Genomic DNA, 20,282 nt, shown 5'->3' with positions numbered 1-20,282 from the left:
CTAGATTGTAGAGACTTATTCTCCGACTTTGCATACCGATTTTTATTAAATTCTCTTCAGCCGTTTTCTAGTGATGCGTGTACATACATACATACAGACAGACAGACAGAAATTACGGAAAAGTAAAAATTGCATTTCCTTGTTACTGTGGACATGACCGATACAGAAATACCATTCTTTTCAAATTCTGAGCAATGTACAGACAAAACTCTTATTTTATATATATAGATATACGAGAAATCCACTTTTAGACTATTAGTTTGGAGCACCAAAAGTGTCAAAATCACTCTTATGATGTATATATGCCTCCATTTTGTAATAGTGTATGACTTAACAGTGACAAATTAAGGCCATATCATTAATAGAATTTACGATAAAGGTTCACTTCGAGACCACTATTTCCTTGAAGTATATTCTGTAAGATCTTGTAATACAGTAGTGCTCTATTTGTTCATTACTATGTGAAAACATTAATACTTTTAGAATCCATATAAGAGGCACAACTTTAGCACTTGATCTTAAATATAACAATCTCATAACGGCCTATTAGATCATATTGTTTTATCATCTTTGTATTTACACATTCATTTTTAGCTAGTTATCGTAATATCATTTATTTTAACATAATGTCTCATTTAAAATGTTGTTTTAGGACAGTGTGACTTAATTATGTAAATGAGTATTCATGGCTGATGATGACCCCGAGTAGGGTCGAAACTAGTACCATATTATAATATACAGTAATGTAAACATCTGCATTGAAAAAATTACTGTATTGAATAGGTGGAAAATCTAATTTTGAATAAATCATATGTAATCTCAGTTCAATACGGGCCAATTAGAATGAAATTTATAATTCTTAATGATATAAATCAGTTAAAGGAAACATTAGTTAAAGAGAAACAACGTTATGTGTATGTTCATTTATCTCTTTGACTGTTATGGTGTTAATCAGTTGCTATGGTGGCATTGAAATGACTGACACTTGCGCTTCTAGTGTTGTATCGATGTGAGATTGGCGGAGGAGGGTGTGGTTGAGGGGAGGGGGCAGGCGGGGCGTTAAGTTTATGTGTTATTGGTTGCGTGAGAACCTTAAAACAGAACTAAATTGTATAAAGTATTTAGCAAAAATTAATGGGTATAAACCTGAAATGATTAACCGTTTAATCAATAAGGTCAAATTAAAATTAACAACAAACCTCATCCCAGACAGACCCAAAATATCCAAGTTTGTTACCTTCACCTACAACAATCCAAACTTTCACCAGGTCTCGAACCCCATAAAAAACAAGTATAGCTTTTAGGACAACAAACACTAACCAAAAATTATTTTTCAGTCACAACACAGTCAATTCAAACAGAAAAATTTACTCAGGCTCAGGCATATACAGGCTCACCTGCACGCAATGTAACGTCTCTTATATTGGACAAACAGGTCAGAGTTTTCACACTAGGTTCTTAGAACACTATAATGCCAACAAACAAAACAAATTTTCACGATAGAACAAGTCCTTACAATTATTAAAAGAGTAGTTAAAGGAAAATTGATGAATGAACTTGAAAACATCTATATACATTAAGACCAATACTACAACAAAAATCTAAACCTCAATGATTTAATTGAAGTAAAAAATCCATTATATGCAGTTTTACCCCAATTATTGCAAACACTAAATTTAAAACAAAGCAACATTCTTAAATCTTAAATTAACATCTTCTAGAACCCCCACTACTTTAACATACATGACTCCCTCCCTGTCTGCCCCAACAAATCTCTCGCAACCAAACATGACTCCCTCCCTGTCTGTCCACGCAAATCTCTCGCAACCAATAACTCATAAACTCAATGCCCCGTCTACCCCCTCCCCTCCACCACACCCTCCTCCGCCAATCTCACATCGATACAACACTAGAAGCGCAAGTGTCAGTCATTTCAATGCTACCAAGCAAATGGTTAACACCATAACAGTCAAAGAGATAAATGAACATACACATAACTTTGTTTTTCTTTAACTAATTTACATCATTGCAGATAAAGGGGTAAGTGATTATACACTCACTGTTTTTTTATTTTAAACCCACCTTCTGTTTAAATTTTTCCTAAGCACTTACTCTCCTCTTGTTACAGACATTACACCACATGCTCTAATCAACATCAAAATACCTTCCACTTTCGCTCCTTTGATCTAAGATAAATACGAGTACAGACAATTGAATACCCTTCCTCTCTTCTACAACAAACTTAAAGAAGACTGTTGTCTTATCTTAACATGAAATTAACATCTTAAACAACTTCAACAGTCTAGCAGTGTTACTTTTTCTTATCCTCTCAAAAAACACATTTCTACATCAAAGGTTAAGCTGTTTATGTTCCAAATTATTTTTCCTACACCCTTAATCAGTATTAGGCACATTAAATCAGGTTCCATTCAGTGCTCCATGGAATATAATCTTGTATAACTTGTGACATGCAGCTTGATACCACAGTTTTAATCAAGGACATTCTTATAAGTTTATGTTAAACAAGCACCTGCATTAGAATCCTCATTTTACGAAGTGTAAGAACAATCAGCATCCTGATTATTCATCTTACAGGTGTGAGATTAAGGTTGAAGATGCCCTTATAATGGGTGAAACAGGTCCCTGTAATTAATGATAAGATTTAGTTCTTAATTACTAGATCTCTCTTTGTGTTGCATAGGTGGAAATTAAAACACTTGTAACATTCTTTGTCTTTGAGTGGTATGTTCCGAGCTGTCAGTGGAGAGATGGCGTGGAATGACATTTGTAGACAAATAAATTTGAGGGGTGTCTTTAAAAGTAGGAAAGATCATAATATGAAGTTAAAGTTGGAATTCAAGAGGACAAATTGGGGAGTTAGGAACTGGAATAACTTACCAAGGGAGATGTTCAATAAATATCCTATTTCTGTGAAATCATTTAAGAAAAGGCTAGGAAAACAACAGATAGGGAATCTGCCACCTGGGCGACTGTCCTAAATGCAGATCAGTATTTGATTGGTCGGTCGGTTGCTCGAAGTCTACTCCATGTAACATTATGATCAGATATGGAAAAAGACAGTGAAGGAAAGGATCAGACAATGAACTGAACTCAATCTGTGTTGGTGCCACTTAAAAAAAAAAAAAAAAAAAAAAAAAAACCAACGCAGTGATAGGTCAAGTCGTATACAGATAGGAACATGCAAAATATAACAGGATGACCACAATGAGAGTTCAGTGTGGGACTGAAGTAGTCACAGTTGCCATTCTATATACTGTATATATAAAATACAGTAACATGTCCTAACTGACTGCCTCTGTGGATCCGTGGTAGAGTGTCGGACTCCGGATCCCAAGATAGCGGGTTCAAACCCGGCAGAGGTAGTCGGATTTTTGAAGGGCAGAAAAAAGTCCATTCAACACTCTATGTCGTACGATGTCGGCATGTAAAAGATCTCTGGTGATACATTTGGTATTTACCCGACAAAATTAATTAAATCTCAGCCATAGACGCCCAAGAGAGATCCGGTTTACTCTGTCTGCCATCTAACGGACCTAGAGTAAAACGGGACGTCGAAATTGATGAGCAGACAGCCAGATGGTGTCAAATCGAAATGTCTGCACACGGTAGCTGAGACCATACGATTATTATTATTATTACTGACTGACTGACGGATTCATCATCGCCGCGCCAAAACTACTGGACATAAAGAAATGCAATTTTGAGGACACATTCATATTACAATGTAGGTGCTTACTAAGGGACGATTACCGAGCTCGATAGCTGCAGTCGCTTAAGTGCGGCCAGTATCCAGTATTCGGGAGATAGTAGGTTCGAACCCCACTGTCGGCAGCCCTGAAGATGGTTTTCCGTGGTTTCCCATTTTCACACCAGGCAAATGCTGGGGCTGTACCTTAATTAAGGCCACGGCCGCTTCCTTCCCAGTCCTAGCCCTTTCCTGTCCCATCGTCGCCATAAGACATATCTCTGTCGGTGCGACGTAAAGCAACTAGCAAAAAAAAAAAAAACTAAGGGACGATTTTTGGATATTCCATGGCTATGGGGGTGAAAAGAGGGGTGAGTTTTTAAAATGACTGTATCTAGTTTTCAAAAACTTAAGAGTTTAAAGACAAGAAAATAGGTATTTGGAATCTCTTTTAAAATTGAGGAAACACATACTTTTTGTTTACGGGAAATCCTCTTAAGAGGGGTGAAAAAAGGTGAAAATGGGGTTGAATACCTTTTATGAGGATACTTATATCTCAAAAACTGAAGATGTTAGTCATGAAAATAGGTATTTCGAATCTCCTTTAAAAAGAAAGAAACACATTTTGTCTTTGTTTTTGGAAAATCTACGTAAGAGGGAGTGAATTTTTAAAATGAGTATATCAGCAGTATATCTCAAAAATGTAACATGTTAACTTGTTACAGATGTGAAATTTGGTATTTGGAATCTCCTGTAATAGTCAAGGAATACGCATCATTTGTTTTTGGAAAATCCACTTAAGGGGAAGTGTTAAATAGGGTGAATTTAAAAATGAGCATATCTATAGTATAATTCCAGAACATATTACAGACATAAAATTTGGTACTTTTAACCTCTTTTAAAAATAAAGTAACATTTATCCCCTTTGAAAATAAAGGAAAACGTATTCTTTGTTTTGGAAAATCCAATTAAGTGGAAGGGGGGTGTAAATGAATTGAAGTCTTTGTTTGAAGATATATCTCGAAAACAAAGGATGTTATGGACGAGAAAATTGGTATTTCGAATCTCCTTTAAAAATAAAGACACGCACGTATTTTGTGGCGGAGGAGGTGTGATGGATGTGTGGAATCAACTTAAGGTGTAAAAGGAGGTTAATTGTTATTATGACGAAAAAACACTTAAGGGGTTGTATTATTTTTATTATGATACTGGTATCTCCCAGACTGAAGATATCATAGACCTGAAAAGTGATATTTAGAATATCCTTTTAAATATAAAGAAACATATTTTTTGTTTTCAGAAAATTCACTTAAGGTGGTTGTAAAAAGGAATGAAATGTGTGTGAAATTCTTTTTATGTGGATACTTATATCTCAAAAACTGAAGATGTTACACACATGAAAATTTATATTTGGAATCGTCTTTAAAATTAAAGAAACATGCATTTTTTTGAAAAATCCTCCTAAGGGTGTGGGTGGGTGAAAAGAAGTGAAGGAAGTTGTGAATTCTTTTTATGAGGTTACTTATATATTAAATACTGAAGATGTTACAGATGTGAAATTTGGTATTTGGAATCTCCTGTAAAAGTAAAGGAACACGCATAATTTGTTTTTTGAAAATCCACTTAGGAGGAAGTGTTAAAGTGGGTGAATTTTTAGAATGAGCATATCTACAGTATATCTGAAATTTAACATATTACAAACGTGAAATCTGATATTTTCAGTATCTTTTAAAAGTAAAGTAACATGTACATTTTGTTTCAGAAAAAAACTCTTAAGGGTTGGGGGTTGGAAAAAGGTCTGAAAATGGGGTTGAGTTATTTTTATGAGGATAATTATACCTCAAAAACTCAAGATGTTACAGACATGAAAATTTGTATTTGGAATCTCCTTTGAAAATAAAGGAAACCATATTCTTTTGTTTTGGAAAATCCAATTAAGTGGTGGTGGGGGGTGTGTGTAAATAAATTGAAAAATGAGTCCAAGTCTTTGTTTGAGGATATATCTCAAAAGCGAAGGTTGTTACAGACAAAAACATTGGTATTTTTAATCTCCTTTAAAAACAAAGACACACGTATTTTGTGGTGGAGGAGGTGGGATGGGGGGGGGGGGGGTGTAAAAGGAGTTGGATTATTTTTATGAAGATAAAAATAAGAAGTGGACTTAAAACAATACACCCCTAAGGGGGTTTTTACTGGGGGGGGGGGGTGAGGATAATGACAAAAATACGCATTTATATGAAAACGTTTGAATTATGAAGTTAAAATTTCAAATGATATCCTAGGTGTTACATTATAGAAGGACTGAAACAAATTTAACTGGTCCAAGATTTAAATGGGGGTTAAGATGCGAAAAGAAATATATTGATTCCTTCCTCCGAAACGGTTTAATCTACGAAGACAAAATTCCAAATAGCAGTATATATTTTAAATACTAGGTGTGAAATAGGAAATAATTTTTAACATTCCACCCCTAACGTGTTAAATGCAGTTAGCTCTGTAGACAAATTATTCATCCCTCCAAAACCGAGTGATGTACAAAGTTGTAATTCTACGAGAAGGGTCTTCTTTAATGTCCTAGGTGTAAAATATCATATACTTCAAAATATTTCTGCCCTAAGGGGTTTAGATGGTGGTTAACACTCAAAAACACAATATCGACTCTTCCAAAACTGTTTCAGGTACAAACTTGATTTTTTTATGAAGGGTTGCCTTCTATATTCTATATGTTAATAAATATTTTAAAACATTCACCCCTATAAAAAGAATTCCTTCCTCCATTACTGTTTGACGTACAAAATCAAAATTTCACAGGTTGGTCACTTTTACATCTTAGATGTTAAATAAGATAGGGTTTGAAATATTAAGATTCTTCCATATGGGGTTGAAATGAGTGTTAGATTAGAAACCATTTAGCGTACGAACTGAGGGCGTATTTTACAGGTTCAGCTAACAGTGAACTCTCCAAAATGTAAAACTCTGAATAATAACTTTCAGCTTAAAACCGTAGCGAAGCACGGGTATCTATCTAGTTCTAAATAAAGACTTAAGCAGAGTCTGCTATAGGTGATTCAAAATTTTGTATTAATTCCTGAACCTTCCTTGAAGCAGATGTACCTGAAGTTGCTGTATGAGTATCATCAATAAAATCATTGAGAAGATAATATTCAGATAAAAGATATGAAAGCAGCAATACAACATTGCACAAGTTAACCAGCTTATTAAATAAATTTTTGAGTAAGGAGGAAAACTTACGAACATTCTGCTATTCATGGCTAATTGCAGTAATGGCCTATGGTCATGAATAACAGTCAGTCAATACAAACATGGAACATTATCAGTGCTATACATTTCACAGTATTTGAGAAGCCATAATCTATTCTTCTTTCCTTTTATTGAATAATTTGCTCTTCAAGGAAATGCTGCAGATAGAAAATAGTAGAGAAATACCAATACATATGCAAGTACATTCGATAATGTTGATTGGACCAAGCTATTTACGATTCTGAAGGTGATTGGGATCAAAGAGGAATTTGGAAAAGGAATCACAATCCAAGGAGAGGAAATCAAAACCTTGAGATTTGTCGATGATATTGTTATTTTATCTGAGACTGCAGAAGATCTCCAGAAGCTGCTGAATGGTATGGATGAAGTCTTGGGTAAGGAGTACAAGATGAAAATAAATAAGTCCAAAACAAAAGTAATGGAGTGCAGTCAAACGAAGGCAGGTGATGCAGGAAATATTAAATTAGGAAATTAAGTCTTAAAGGAAGTAGATGAATATTGTTACTTCGGTAGTAAACTAACTAACGATGGCAGAAGTAAGGAGGACATAAAATGCAGAGTAGCACAAGCAAGGAAGAGCTTTCTTAAGAAAAGAAATTTGCTCACTTCAAACATTGATATAGGAATGAGAAAGATGTTTTTGAAGACTTTCGTGTGGAGCGTGGCATTGTATGGAAGTGAAACATGGATGATAACTAGCTCAGAAAGAAAGAGAATAGAAGCTTTTGAAATGTGGTGTTACAGAAGAATGCTGAAGGTGAGATGGATAGATCGAATCACGAATGAAGAGATAATGAATCGAATTGGTGAGAGGAGATTGATTTGGCTAAATTTGACAAGAAGAAGAGATAGAATGATAGGACACATCTTAAGACACCCAGGACTTGTGCAGTTGGTTTTTGAAGGAAGTGTAGGTGGTAAGAACGGTAGGGGTAGACCAAGGTATGAATACGACAAGCAGATGTAGGGTGCAGTAGTTACGTAGAAATGAAAAGGTTAGCACAGAATAGGATGGCATGGAGAGCTGCATCAAACCAGTCTATGGACTGATGACTCAAACAACAACACATGTAAATACAGTGAAACTTTGTTAAGACGTTTCTGCAGGGGACAACATAGAATAATGTGTTAAGCGAGAAAACATACTGCTTAATATATGAATAAAAACTATCCAACAGGGATATGGAAACACTAAATAAGATTTTTCCTCCCTGAGGGCATTTTATGTCGTGGATCTGCGGGTGCAGTGTAAACTATGTATACCGTTTTTGAAAATGAGAGGGAAGTATTAAAAGGTATGAAAAACACAAGAGAACAAATATGTAAACCCATTCTGCTAGGGCTTATAAAATAACTAGTGCACTGAAAGTTGTGAAAAACAACAAATATGGAAACATATGCATGGGGTCCATTAAAAATATCAAAGTACTATTGCAGATCACACTTTTTCTAAAACAAATGTTAGTGGAAGCCTTTTATTTTGGACCAGTAGGTTATTAAACATTATTTTCTGGCCATACTGTTTGACAATAAATTGGAGGTTACACTCGATCATGTGCGACTGGCAGGAATGACTTTGGCCTCCATTTCGAATAAACTTCGACCAACTCGAATTATTGAGTTGAAACTTGAAGGTTCAAGTTCAACGTTCGCGACCTCTACACACTTCAAGATGTGGACGCCAGGCCACTTTCTGACAGATTTTATTTTATCTTCATTAGTAAGAAATTTCACGACATTTTATATAACCATAACTAGGCTGTCACAAGACTAATATACACCATGCTAGTCAATGCAACAAATATTCGCTATACTTCACTGTACCACTCAACAAAAAATAAATTTATAACTTCTGAATGGAATGTGAAATACAAGTACAAATAGGCTCACTGTGTTATTCAGCTAACCAGCAAGCAGAACTGAACATTCCTGAGGCTAACGGCATGTTCCCTGAAGGTGCAAGTTATCCTGTGAAGTTCAGGAATTGAAGGCCTTTTCCCATAATCAACGGTTCTTACCCGAGTTGGAAATCATGGTTCTTCCACAAGGGATGACAGATAACATTTTCAGGGCTAGGAAAAATGTGATCGTACTCATAGTAAGCAGTAATAGCAAAAATTCATGACACTCTTGGTATGTTTGTATGTTCCTAATCCAGATATAGGCTACCGTATCACGTGACAAATATTCGCTATACTTCACTGCACCAGTCAACATAAAATAAATTTCTAAATTTTGAATGGAATGTGAAGTACATACTGTAGGCTCACTCTGTTATTCAGCAATCTCGCTGCTAATCAGCAAGCAAAACAGAGCATGCCCGAGGCTAACGGCTTGCTCCCCGGAAGTGCAACTTATGCGGTGTTCATGAATTTAAGGATTTTTTCCGTGTTCACGCAACTGTGGCAATGGCTCTTACCCGAGAAATCACGTTTCATTCACAAGGCATGACAAATAACATTTTCAGGGCTAGGAAAAATGCGATCGTACTAAGTGGTAATAGCAAAAATTTGTGACGTGTTAAGTGATGTGATTTTATACGGATTTAATACAATAAGAATCGGGACTTTGAATTCACAACGTGTTAATGAGGTTTCACTGTAATTCCCACACACTAAACTTCGAAAAGGATATTTTGAAATTATGTTTGTTCAAGACAAGCTTTATTTTTTCACCAGTCATGTTCCATAACTCTTGTCCCACATCGTCACGTTCATTAGGAGATTCTGATTAAGAGGTGTGTATCCAATCATTTACATATATTTCAACAATAGGAAATATTGATGAATTTAAAAACCTGGGTTCTGTGATCAACATTCTGCTGACAGCAGTCACTGATATGAAATACCGGATCAGTGTTGGAGCGAGGATATGGAAGTTTATGTCTGGGGTATTGTGCGTCAACAGCTGAAAAGAAAGATCTATAAGTTAATGGTGGGATTTGCAATGATGTGCAGTGCCAAGACATGAACAAGGCTAGCCAGACATAATCACCAACTGCATGTTGCTGAAATACTGCATTGGTCATTGGGGGTAACCATCAAAGATTGGGTCAAGAACGAACATTTATGAGGGCCAATGATCATCACTGATATCATTGAAAAAAATGAATACTCACCAACAGCATCAGTATGCTCATGTGTAACAAAGAAATGAATACCATCCTGTCCATTGAGCCTTGGAAATCGAACAACCACCAGCTGGTGAAGGAAGACCAAAGCTACATGGAGAAGATCTTGTGATGAGCTGCTTAAGAAACAAAATATTCCAGGAGAGCTTGGTAAGAGACTCCTCTGTACATATTCGCCAGCTCCAAGCTAAAGGGAGTAGCTGAAGGTCAACTGCATTTACGATAGGAAGAGAAGAAGAAGGAAATATTGATGCGGCACCCTAACAACTATCCTGTAGCTGATCATTGTTTTGAGTTCTAAATGAACTGATGTACAGTAACAATGAATTGTAATATGCAGTACCAAGAATTGTCATTGTCAGCAGATAGTTTCTGATGTGCAGCACTCGTGAAGTTAAGACATCGAGCAGGTAACTTCTGTTGACAACCAGTACCTCATTTGCAGAAATGCTAAGTTATACTTTTATACAAACATCTTGAATTCATTCATGACCATAGTAAACACCGTTTTGACACTAACCATATCTAATTATAATATTGCACTTTTGCAGGTTTTATATGGTTCAAAGACCAACTAGAAAATCAGTATCCTGACACAACTTTTTGAGCAATTTGTGCTTTTTTCTGCATCAGGTGCTTGTTCATTTTCCAGAAAGTCAAAGTAAACATTACTGTCAACAACGTATTTTCTCAAGAAAATGCCATTTTAATTTTATCTTCTTCAACACTGCCCACGAAATATTTAACCCTCTTTTGATAGGAAATTTGTACGATGGTTAAATCGTTTACTTCTCACTCAGATTTTCCTCCTTGTCTGCCCCTTTATTTTCATTTGTCTGATAATAATGTTATTGGTTTTTACATCCTACTAACTACTTTTACAGTTTTTGGAGGTGCCAGAATTTAGTCCTGGAGGAGTTCTTTTACATGCCGGTATAGCCTATCTACTAACATGAGGCTGACATACTTGAGCACCTTTAAATACCACTGGAGGACTTAGCCCGGATCGAACCTGCCAAGTTGTAGTCAGAAGACCAGCACCTCAACCGTCTGAGCCACTCAGCCTGACATTTGCCTCATGCTCCTCTACATCGTGGTTAGGTAATATGGAGGTAGAAGGTGTGGTGTGGTATACGTATACTGTATATCGGTATATGATGTTGAGCAAATCATCCTTAATGTTGAAAGTATATCTTTTTACCAAACTCAGGTAATTTGGATTTGTTTGGGAACTATTCAAATGTTTTGTGTGGCATTACTGTTAGAATGAGGTGTATTCTATTATTTTGGCAAATTATGACTGTAATAAAATTTGATATATTGTTGTAAATGACATTTAAAAAACTTAAAAACAGTGATCAGATTCACACATTAGTAGATTGACTCCATTCTTATATACAAAATTAGTGAAATTCGCCCCACCTTGTGAGGTTAAACCAACCACCAATTAAATTTAAATAATAGCTGAAATTTTGAATGAAATATAAATTAAATAGTGGATCTAATTTCATCAAAGTTAAATATTTCAAATTTACATAGCAATCTAACAGCGATGGATGATACTTTCTTCCTGCTGTACGGGGGAATTCCTCAAGGCAGTATTATCGCACCTTTATGTTTTCTTATATATATAAATGATATGAGCAAAGGAGTGGAATCGGAGGTAAGGCTTTTTGCGGATGATGTTATTCTCAATAGATTGATAAATAAGTTACAAGATTGTGAGCAACTGCAGCGTGACCTTGAAAATGTTGTGAGATGGACAGCAGGCAATGGTATGTTGATCAACGGGGTTAAAAGTCAGGTTGTGAGTTTCACAAATAGGAAAAGTCCTCTCAGTTTTAATTACTGCATTGATGGGGTGAAAGTTCCTTTTGGGGATCATTGTAAGTATCTAGGTGTTAATATAAGGAAAGATCTTCATTGGGGTAATCACATAAATGGGATTGTAAATAAAGGGTACAGATCTCTGCACATGGTTATGAGGGTGTTTAAGGGTTGTAGTAAGGATGTAAAGGAGAGGGCATATACGTCTCTGGTAAGACCCCAACTAGAGTATGGTTCCAGTGGTTGGGTACCTCAACAGGATTAGACTACTTGTTTCAAGAACTGGGAAAAGTACAAAGAAAAGCAGCTTGATTTGTTCTGGGTGATTTCCGACAAAAGAGTAGCATTACAAAAATGTTGCAAAGTTTGGGTTGGGAAGAATTGAGAGAAAGGAGAAGAGCTGCTCGACTAAGTGGTATGTGATTGGAATAATAACAGATAGTTATTTATTAAATAGACCACCTAATCAATACAAAGTCTAGTCTTGGATGATTTACATAGATTTGTTAACTAATAGTGGTACATGTTTTGCCTTGTGTGAAGGCATCATCAGCCATTGTCTTAACCTTAGATTGAAAATAAGCGTCTAATTAACATGTAATAATGAAATGAATTTTTAAAATCTTGAAGAGATTTGAAGTAAAATAACATTAAAAATAACAATGATGGTTTAAAAATATACAATGTGATGAGTTACAATGGTGGAAGTATTAACAAAATTAACATTAGGAGGCTGCTATAATAAGTACAATGGATAAAACAACAGACTGTTATACAACAAGATTGCTATAAAAATAAAGTTGACTGTCTGGCAGTTACAATTAGACGATGGCGAAAAATCGTATATATTCAAAATAAAGAAGAGAGAATAAAAGTAGAAGGTTGGTCGAGAGATCCGAAGTTAATCATAATCTTGAAGATAAAAGACGAAAGTCAGAGGCATATGGTGAAGTTGTAGAACACATTGAGGATATGAAGTTGTAGAATAGTTGAAGAACAGTTTTAAATTGGATCTCTATGGATCATCTCAAATTTGAAGCAATGCTCAAATGTTGCAAAAACGTGAGTTTGTTGATATTCTAGTTGAAAGGGCATATAATAGTGGAATCTGTAAAAGGAAACGTAGAGTTAATTGTGTGGAAAGATGTTCTAAAAATATTGAAGTAGAATCGTGTACACTTACCATTTGACGATGACGAAGATAACTTGTAACGTTATGAGTTAGAAGTATTTGCAACAGTAGACTTCTTACTACGTGTGTTATAGTTGAAGGTTTGTGTTTGAGGGGGATCTGTTTGCGGTGACGTACCTATTGGCTTGTAAGTGGTATGTTCCGAGCTGTCAGCGGAGAGATGGCGTGGAAAGACATTAGCAGACGAATAAGTTTGAGTGGCATTTATAAAAGTAGGAAAGATCACAATATGAAGATAAAGTTGGAATTCAAGAGGACAAACTGAGGCAAATATTCATTTATAGGAAGGGGAGTTAGGAATTGGAATAACTTACCAAGGGAGACATTCAATAAATTTCCAATTTCTTTGAAATCATTTAGGAAAAGGCTAGGAAAACAACAGATAGGGAATCTGCCACCTGGGCGACTGCCCTAAATGCAGATCAGTATTGATTGATTGATTGATACGATTACCACTTTACTCTGTCTCTTCAGTAATGTGGAGCCTTCCCGTGAATGGCTTTCTGAACTTTCTGAGACCAAGTTGGCAGGTTTGACTCTGGCTCAGCACAGTTTTTAGGTGCTCAGAACGTCAGTCCCATGTTGATAGATTTAATGGCACGTTAAATAACTCCTGCAGGACAAAATTTAGGCATCTCGTTGTGTCCGAAAACCATAAAAGTAGTTAGTGGGACGTAAAAAAACAATAAAAGTGGTCTATAAATGATAACACACCAGCCATCCCATACCCGTGCTACTGCATGAATTGACACCACAGATATGACATGACATATATGCCTATTGCACTTGGGCAGTCAAATCAACAACGGTTATTGCTGGTATTAGATAATGCTGGATTTGTCGTCCCATAATTTCACATACATTCTCAATGGACGATAGCTCAGGTGATCTCACAGGTCAAGACAACTGGTTGACATTCTGTAGAGTATGTTGGCAGTATGAGGAGATGCGTTATCCTGTTGGAAAACACTTCTTGAATACTGCGAATGAATGGCAGCTCATCCGGTTCAGTCACCAGTCTCATGTACAAATAACCCCTGCGGGTGGGGGACGCACATGTAGAATACACCCGTGGTATCCCCTGCCTGTCATAAGAGGTGACTAAAAAGGGCCCGAGAGGCTCTCAACTTGGGAGTGTGGATTGGCGACCACGGGCCCTTAGCTGAGTCCTGGCATTGCTTCCACTTACTTGTGCCAGGCTCCTCACTTTCGTCTACCCTATCTGACCTCCCTTGGTTAACTCTTGTTCTTTTCCGACCCCGACGGTATTAGAGCATTCGAGGCCTAGGGAGTCTTTCATTTTCACGCCCTTCGTGGCCCATGCTTTTCTTCGTCCGTTCATATGTAGAAGTGACGGATCCCTTCTTTCTTCTTCTTTTTTCTCTCTTTTACCCCCTGTGGGTGGGGGACACAGACGAATAATACACCCACGGTATCCCCTGCCTGTCGTGAGAGGCGACTAAAAGGGGCAACCAAGGGATGATTGAATTAGAACCATGAACCTACTTTTGATTCGTACCATCACGTGGGGAATACCATGGGTTGCTTGTACTTGCGAGTAGTACCACTATATTAGGTACGAAATAGGTTTGTGATTAGTAGCAGCAAAGAGTTGGTTCTCCTGTGGGTTTCCAGTACCCTTGCGTCATACTCATGTGAGCAACACCGCGGGTCTGGGCGTTGCCTGTGAGTTGTACCACTATATGAGCGACACCGTGGGTCTGCATTGCCTGTGATTAGTACCCACTATGTGAGGAATACAACGGGAATACCGGCACCTGTGACTAGTACACCTAGGTGAGGAACCTCATCGGTTTGCGTTGGCTATGAGTGGCGCCATTGTGTGAGAAACACCATAGGTCTGTGTTACCTGTACGAAGTACAATACTTGTGAGTAGTATCATCTTGTGTGGAACACCGTGAGTCTTCGCTACTTTCGATTAGTACCCCTACATGACAAATACCATGGTTCTACTTTACTTGTGATGTGTACCATTCTGAGGGGCCTTAGCCCTGAATTTTGAACCCCTTTAGACATCAAGCATCCTTGATTCAGGATTGTGCTTTAGAAGTGGTCCCTTGGTCAGTAATACTATATTTATGATCTTTTTTGTTTGCTTGTTTTTTGTTTTGTTTGGGTTCATGTCCATCCATTCATTCATCATGACATTTTTTTAAAATTTGGTCAGTGGATGATTTTGAACTTTTTGTTGTCATTTCATTTCGTACCATTAGGGGCCGATGACCTCGATGTTAGGCCCCTTTAAACAACAAGCATCATTATCATCATGTACAAATCTGATGTCAAGGTTCTTGGGATAATAACAAGAGTGCCCCTGCTGTCATAGCAGATCACTGCCCAGACCATAACTCCTGGTGTAGGTCCAGTGTCTCCATGCCACAGACAGCTTGGTTCCAAGTGCTCACCTAGCCTCCTCCTTACCAACCTACAGCCATCACTGGCACCAAGAGAGAAACGGCTCTCATCTGAGAATATTTAAAAGTTGTTAATAATTTTTATATATAAGTCAGTACAAAACCAAAGATGAAATTTGTTACATGTAAATCTCATCTGAGAACACAAAAGATCTCCATTCTGACCTCCAGTGAGCACTACCTTGCCACCACTGACGTTGCAGATGGCAGTGATTCGGAGTTAGTGGCATGACCAGTACAGGCCGTCTGGCTCGGAGCTTTCCCTCGAGTATTTGATTTGTTACAGTTCTCTGTGTTACACTTATTGCCAACTGAAACTCTAGTGACTGTTGTAAATGCAGTATAATTCACCACAGCTATGCAGCGGTCTTCCCTCTCCACATTGACTCATATGTAGCCAGGCCCCAGTCTTCTTGAGACAGTGCCTTCTTGGGACCGTTGTTGCGAATACCGGTGCCCTGTGGATACATCCCTGCCAAGTCTTTATGCAATATGGTGGAAAGAACATCCACCTTCTTATAGCTCTGTTATAGTTGGGGACAAAACATGACGGCCCCAGTTCTTGGAAGCAAGCTGGAAGCCAGCTGTCAATCCCACCCTGCACCCTGCTGAATTAATGAGCTCCAAGTGATCTTTGCTTGGTATGGAGAGGTTGCCAAACCACTGTTTTCAGTCTTAACTCTTTCTTCATGTTGAGAGCAGTGTAGTCACCTAGTGAGCATTATTAATAGTAACATATGTGTTGTGTGTCCTTCGCGCTCCTAGCTCTGCGCCAGCCACCACCGCGCACGCCGCAGCTTGGATTATTCGAGACTCTACGAGACTACTCCAGTGCGCTTGCTTGTGACGTCAGTCTGCACTATAAAAGGAGCACCTTGCAGCCACTTAGTAGGACTCCCCAGTGTCCAGCACCAGATTACACCGAACGTCGAACACGGAGGCTGTCCCTCTTAAACATGTGTCTCGGCCAGGTGGACTGAATTCTGGTTGTATGAGTTTCACCTCTGGTCACTGCCTCAGTTCCCGTTCCTGCAGCCACGTCGAGTCCCGATGCCTGTATTCTACACATCCTCAGTCCTCACTCAGGCTCTGACACCTACATTAGATTCTCTAATTGTGAATATTCCTGTCATTTCATGACAAGCCAATGGAAATAACTGCATTATGTTAGTAGGAAATTTCATGGCAAAGTTACGCTTATAAAACCAATAGTTTTCGACTATCATGAACTCTACCTTTTTATAGACTATCTCATCAAGATAGCTTCGAGTGTACATAAAGTTAATGTGTATAAAGAGTACATTTCTACAGACTCTCAGTCTACTATCAAGATTAGTTACTTGCGAATTTACTCAGCTTCAAGAAAAGTTTAAGTTAAATTCATGTATATATTGTATAAAGTCATATTGAAGCAATAAATTTATGTTGTGTTCCAGTATACCTGATCTTGTATACAACAATATGGAATAAGTGATATTTGTAATATTTATTCCTTATTAGTTTAGCGCAAGAGCAGTAATATGTCGGTTTTCTTGCGGCCGTGGGTAAATCAAGAATCACAATGTAATGAAGCGGAATTAAATTAGTTAATTAGTTGCCTGGACCTCCTCCTCCTTCTTCTTCTTCTTCTTCTTCTTCTTCTTCTTCTTCTTCTTCTTCATTATCTTCCCCTTCTGCAACAAGAACTCCAACTAAAAGTGACAGAAATATGATTGGCAGAGGTGTTAAATTATAAAAACAAACGTGATGTTGGTGAGAAACTTAAAAAATTTCTTACGAGGTGTTTCAGAAAATGTCGGTGTCATAACTGGTAACAGTTCAAATAATTTAGTATCTGAAGTGACAGGAATCTGTATTACTACGGTGAAAAAATAGTTAGAATCAGTGATGTTGATACCTATGAAACCCCCACTAAAAAAAATTCAGAAGCAGAAATTTAAATTTGATAAAATTGATTATTTCACCGAGGACTTGCTTTGTTGAAGAGTTTTTGAGTATTACAGGGATGGAAAATCTCCAATAAGATAATAGGTGACCTAATAGAATCAGTGAAACAGAAGCCAGCTGGGAAAGATTATCAGTTTCCATGTAGGGCGATGACATGTCGTCGTCTTCTGAAAAGGATGGGGTTTAAGTACCTGTCTATACCTAAAAAGTGTTTAAAAGCTGAAACAGCTGAAATAATGGCTTGGCGATACAGATATCTTCAAGATATTCAAGATCTTTGGGCCTAGGGTTATACGATGTATACCTAGACGAAATATGGTTCTACAGTAACTGTAGCAAAATTAAGAACTGGACAGACGATTCTGACAATTGTGCTGTAATAACCCCCTTCAACATAGGTGACAGAATCGTTGTTATTCATTACTGTGGATGGTTTGGCTTTATTAGTGATGCTCTTCTAGTCACTCGTACTAAAATGGCGGAGGCTCCTGCGGATTACCATGACGGCATGAAATCAGAAATCTTTGAAAACTGGTTTGAAGACAAGATTCTACGACACTTAGAGGGACCATCTGTGATAGTTATAGACAAGACCTCCTACCACAGCCATGTATTTAAGCCTAAACCCAATCAGTCCTGGAAGAAAGTTCAAATCCTTCTATATATGATTGATAAAAATATTCCTGTCCCTCATCCTGTTCCTAGAATTCAGGTACTTCTCAAAATTATTGCAGAGAACACGCCTATTGGAGAAATTTTTTTTTGCTAGTGGTTTTATGTCGCACCGACACAGATAGGTCTTATGGCGACGATAGGATAGGAAAGACCTAGGAGTTGGAAGGAAGCGGCCGTGGCCTTATTTAAGGTACAGCCCCAGCATTTGCCTGGTGTGAAAATTGGAAACCACGGAAAAACATCTTCAGGGCTGCCGACAGTGGGATTCGAACCCACTATCTCCCGGATGCAAGCTCACAGCTGCGTGCCTCTAACCACACAGCCACTATTGGAGAAAGGGAAAAAAAAAGTATGTTGTAGAGGAATTGGCAACCAGTTATGGACATACAGTCTTGCGCATACTGCCAAACTACTACATTTTTAATCCCATTGAGATGGTGCGGCCGGAGATAAAATGGAGGACCGCATCAAAAAATGTAAGAAAGGAACCATTGGAGGAAATTATTCAATCATTGAAGGAAGCCTGTATGCTCATGACACCTGGCAAGTGGAGAAATTACATCAGCCACATGGAGAAAATATCTACAAGAACATTCAGTTCATTTTTGACAGTGAGAGGATTTGCATACAGCTAACAGATTCTTCTGAGGAGTAAGACGACGAGTACTAAGATAAAATTGTAATAAGAAGACATTTCAAGGATTAATGATTAATAGTCTTTCCGTGGACCCACACTTCAAATTAAATGCCTTTTTTGTTCCTTTTAACGAATATTTATGAATAATAAAGTAAAAGTAAAAAAATGTCAATAATCCAAACTATTTAAGTTTTTTATGGTATGCAAAACACCATAAAGTCGGAGTTAATTCTTTGAAGTGTATGGAGCCAATAATTATACTAATTATGAATAATAATGGTCCGCCACTGTGGTGTAGTGATTAGCTGCCATCCACCGGAGGCCCGGGTTCGATTCCCATCTCTGCCACGAAATTTAAAAAAAAGTGGTACAAGGGCTGGAACGGGGTCCACTTAGCCTTGGGAGGTCAGCTGAGTAGAGGTGGGTTCGATTCCCACTTCAGTCATTCTCGAAGTGGTTTTCCGTGGTTTTCCTCTTCTCCTCCAGGCAAATGCCAGGATGGTACCTAACTTAAGGCTACGGCTGCTTCCTTCCCTCTTTCTTGCCTGTCCCTTCCAATCTTCCCATCCTTCCACAAGCCCCTCGTTCAGCATAGCAGGTGAGGCCGCCTGGGTGAGGTACTGGTCTTCCTCACCAGTTGTATCCTCAACCCAGTGTTTCGCGTTCCAGGACATTCGCTGAGTCCGAGGGAAAAACCAACCCTGGAGGGTAAACAGATTAAGAAAGAAAAAAGAGATGAATAATAATTAATAATACCTTTTTTTTTTTCAATTTGCTTAATGTCGCACCGACACAGATAGGTCTTATGGCAACGATGGGACAGGAAAGGGCTAGGAATGGGAAGGAAGCAGCCATGGCCTTAATTAGGGTACAGCTCCAACATTTGCCTGGTATGAAAATGGGAAACCTTGGAAAACCATCTTCAGTGCTGCCGACAGTGGGGTTCGAACCCAGTGTGTCCCGAATACTGGATACTGGCCGCACTTAAGCGACTGCAGCTATCAAGATCGGTAATGAATAATTCAGTTATCTCTTCATTCAGTATGAATAAAGTATTATTTTCACTTTTCAAAATTATTTACATTACAAAGTGTGCAGCCTATTCATGGGATAAAGTTGGGTCATTTGATCATTAATTCCATTAACAATGATATCATAATAGCAACAACAATAACAGCAAATTATTATTATTCTTGCGGCTGTTTCAGCCTTTGTTCCGGCATTTACGTGGAGCTAAAATGGAAAAATACAGAAGTCATTTCAAGAACAGCCGACGTTGGGATTTGAACTCACGGCACCTCCCAACTTCGGGTTACTAGCCCATCGCCCTATCACTGAGCTAGTCCAGTATTATGTGTCATTTTCATTTTAGTATTCAGGGGCCTATTTTTGTAACCTCATAACCTACTTTAGATCGCCATGATACAGTATTAACATTATTTCTTCATGT

At 37.8% G+C, this 20,282-nt stretch overlaps 1 protein-coding gene across 3 annotated transcripts in view; it reads left to right on the top strand.

The window, feature by feature from the left end:
- Window positions 1-20,282, top strand: part of LOC136875783 (uncharacterized) — a 100,254-nt gene that overhangs the window by 10,162 nt on the left and 69,810 nt on the right. Inside the window, exon 2 of one of the 3 annotated variants that reach the window (XM_067149380.2) lies at window positions 11,003-11,219. The exons of the other annotated variants lie outside the window; for them this stretch is intronic. The gene's annotated coding sequence lies outside the window, so the exon portion shown is untranslated. The remainder of the gene's footprint in view (window positions 1-11,002; window positions 11,220-20,282) is intronic. 3 annotated transcript variants of the gene reach the window in all.

Source organism: Anabrus simplex, chromosome 6 (assembly GCF_040414725.1).
Source record: "Anabrus simplex isolate iqAnaSimp1 chromosome 6, ASM4041472v1, whole genome shotgun sequence".
In the NCBI taxonomy this organism is placed as follows: domain Eukaryota; kingdom Metazoa; phylum Arthropoda; class Insecta; order Orthoptera; family Tettigoniidae; genus Anabrus; species Anabrus simplex.
This window is presented reverse-complemented; position numbering and strand designations above follow the sequence as displayed.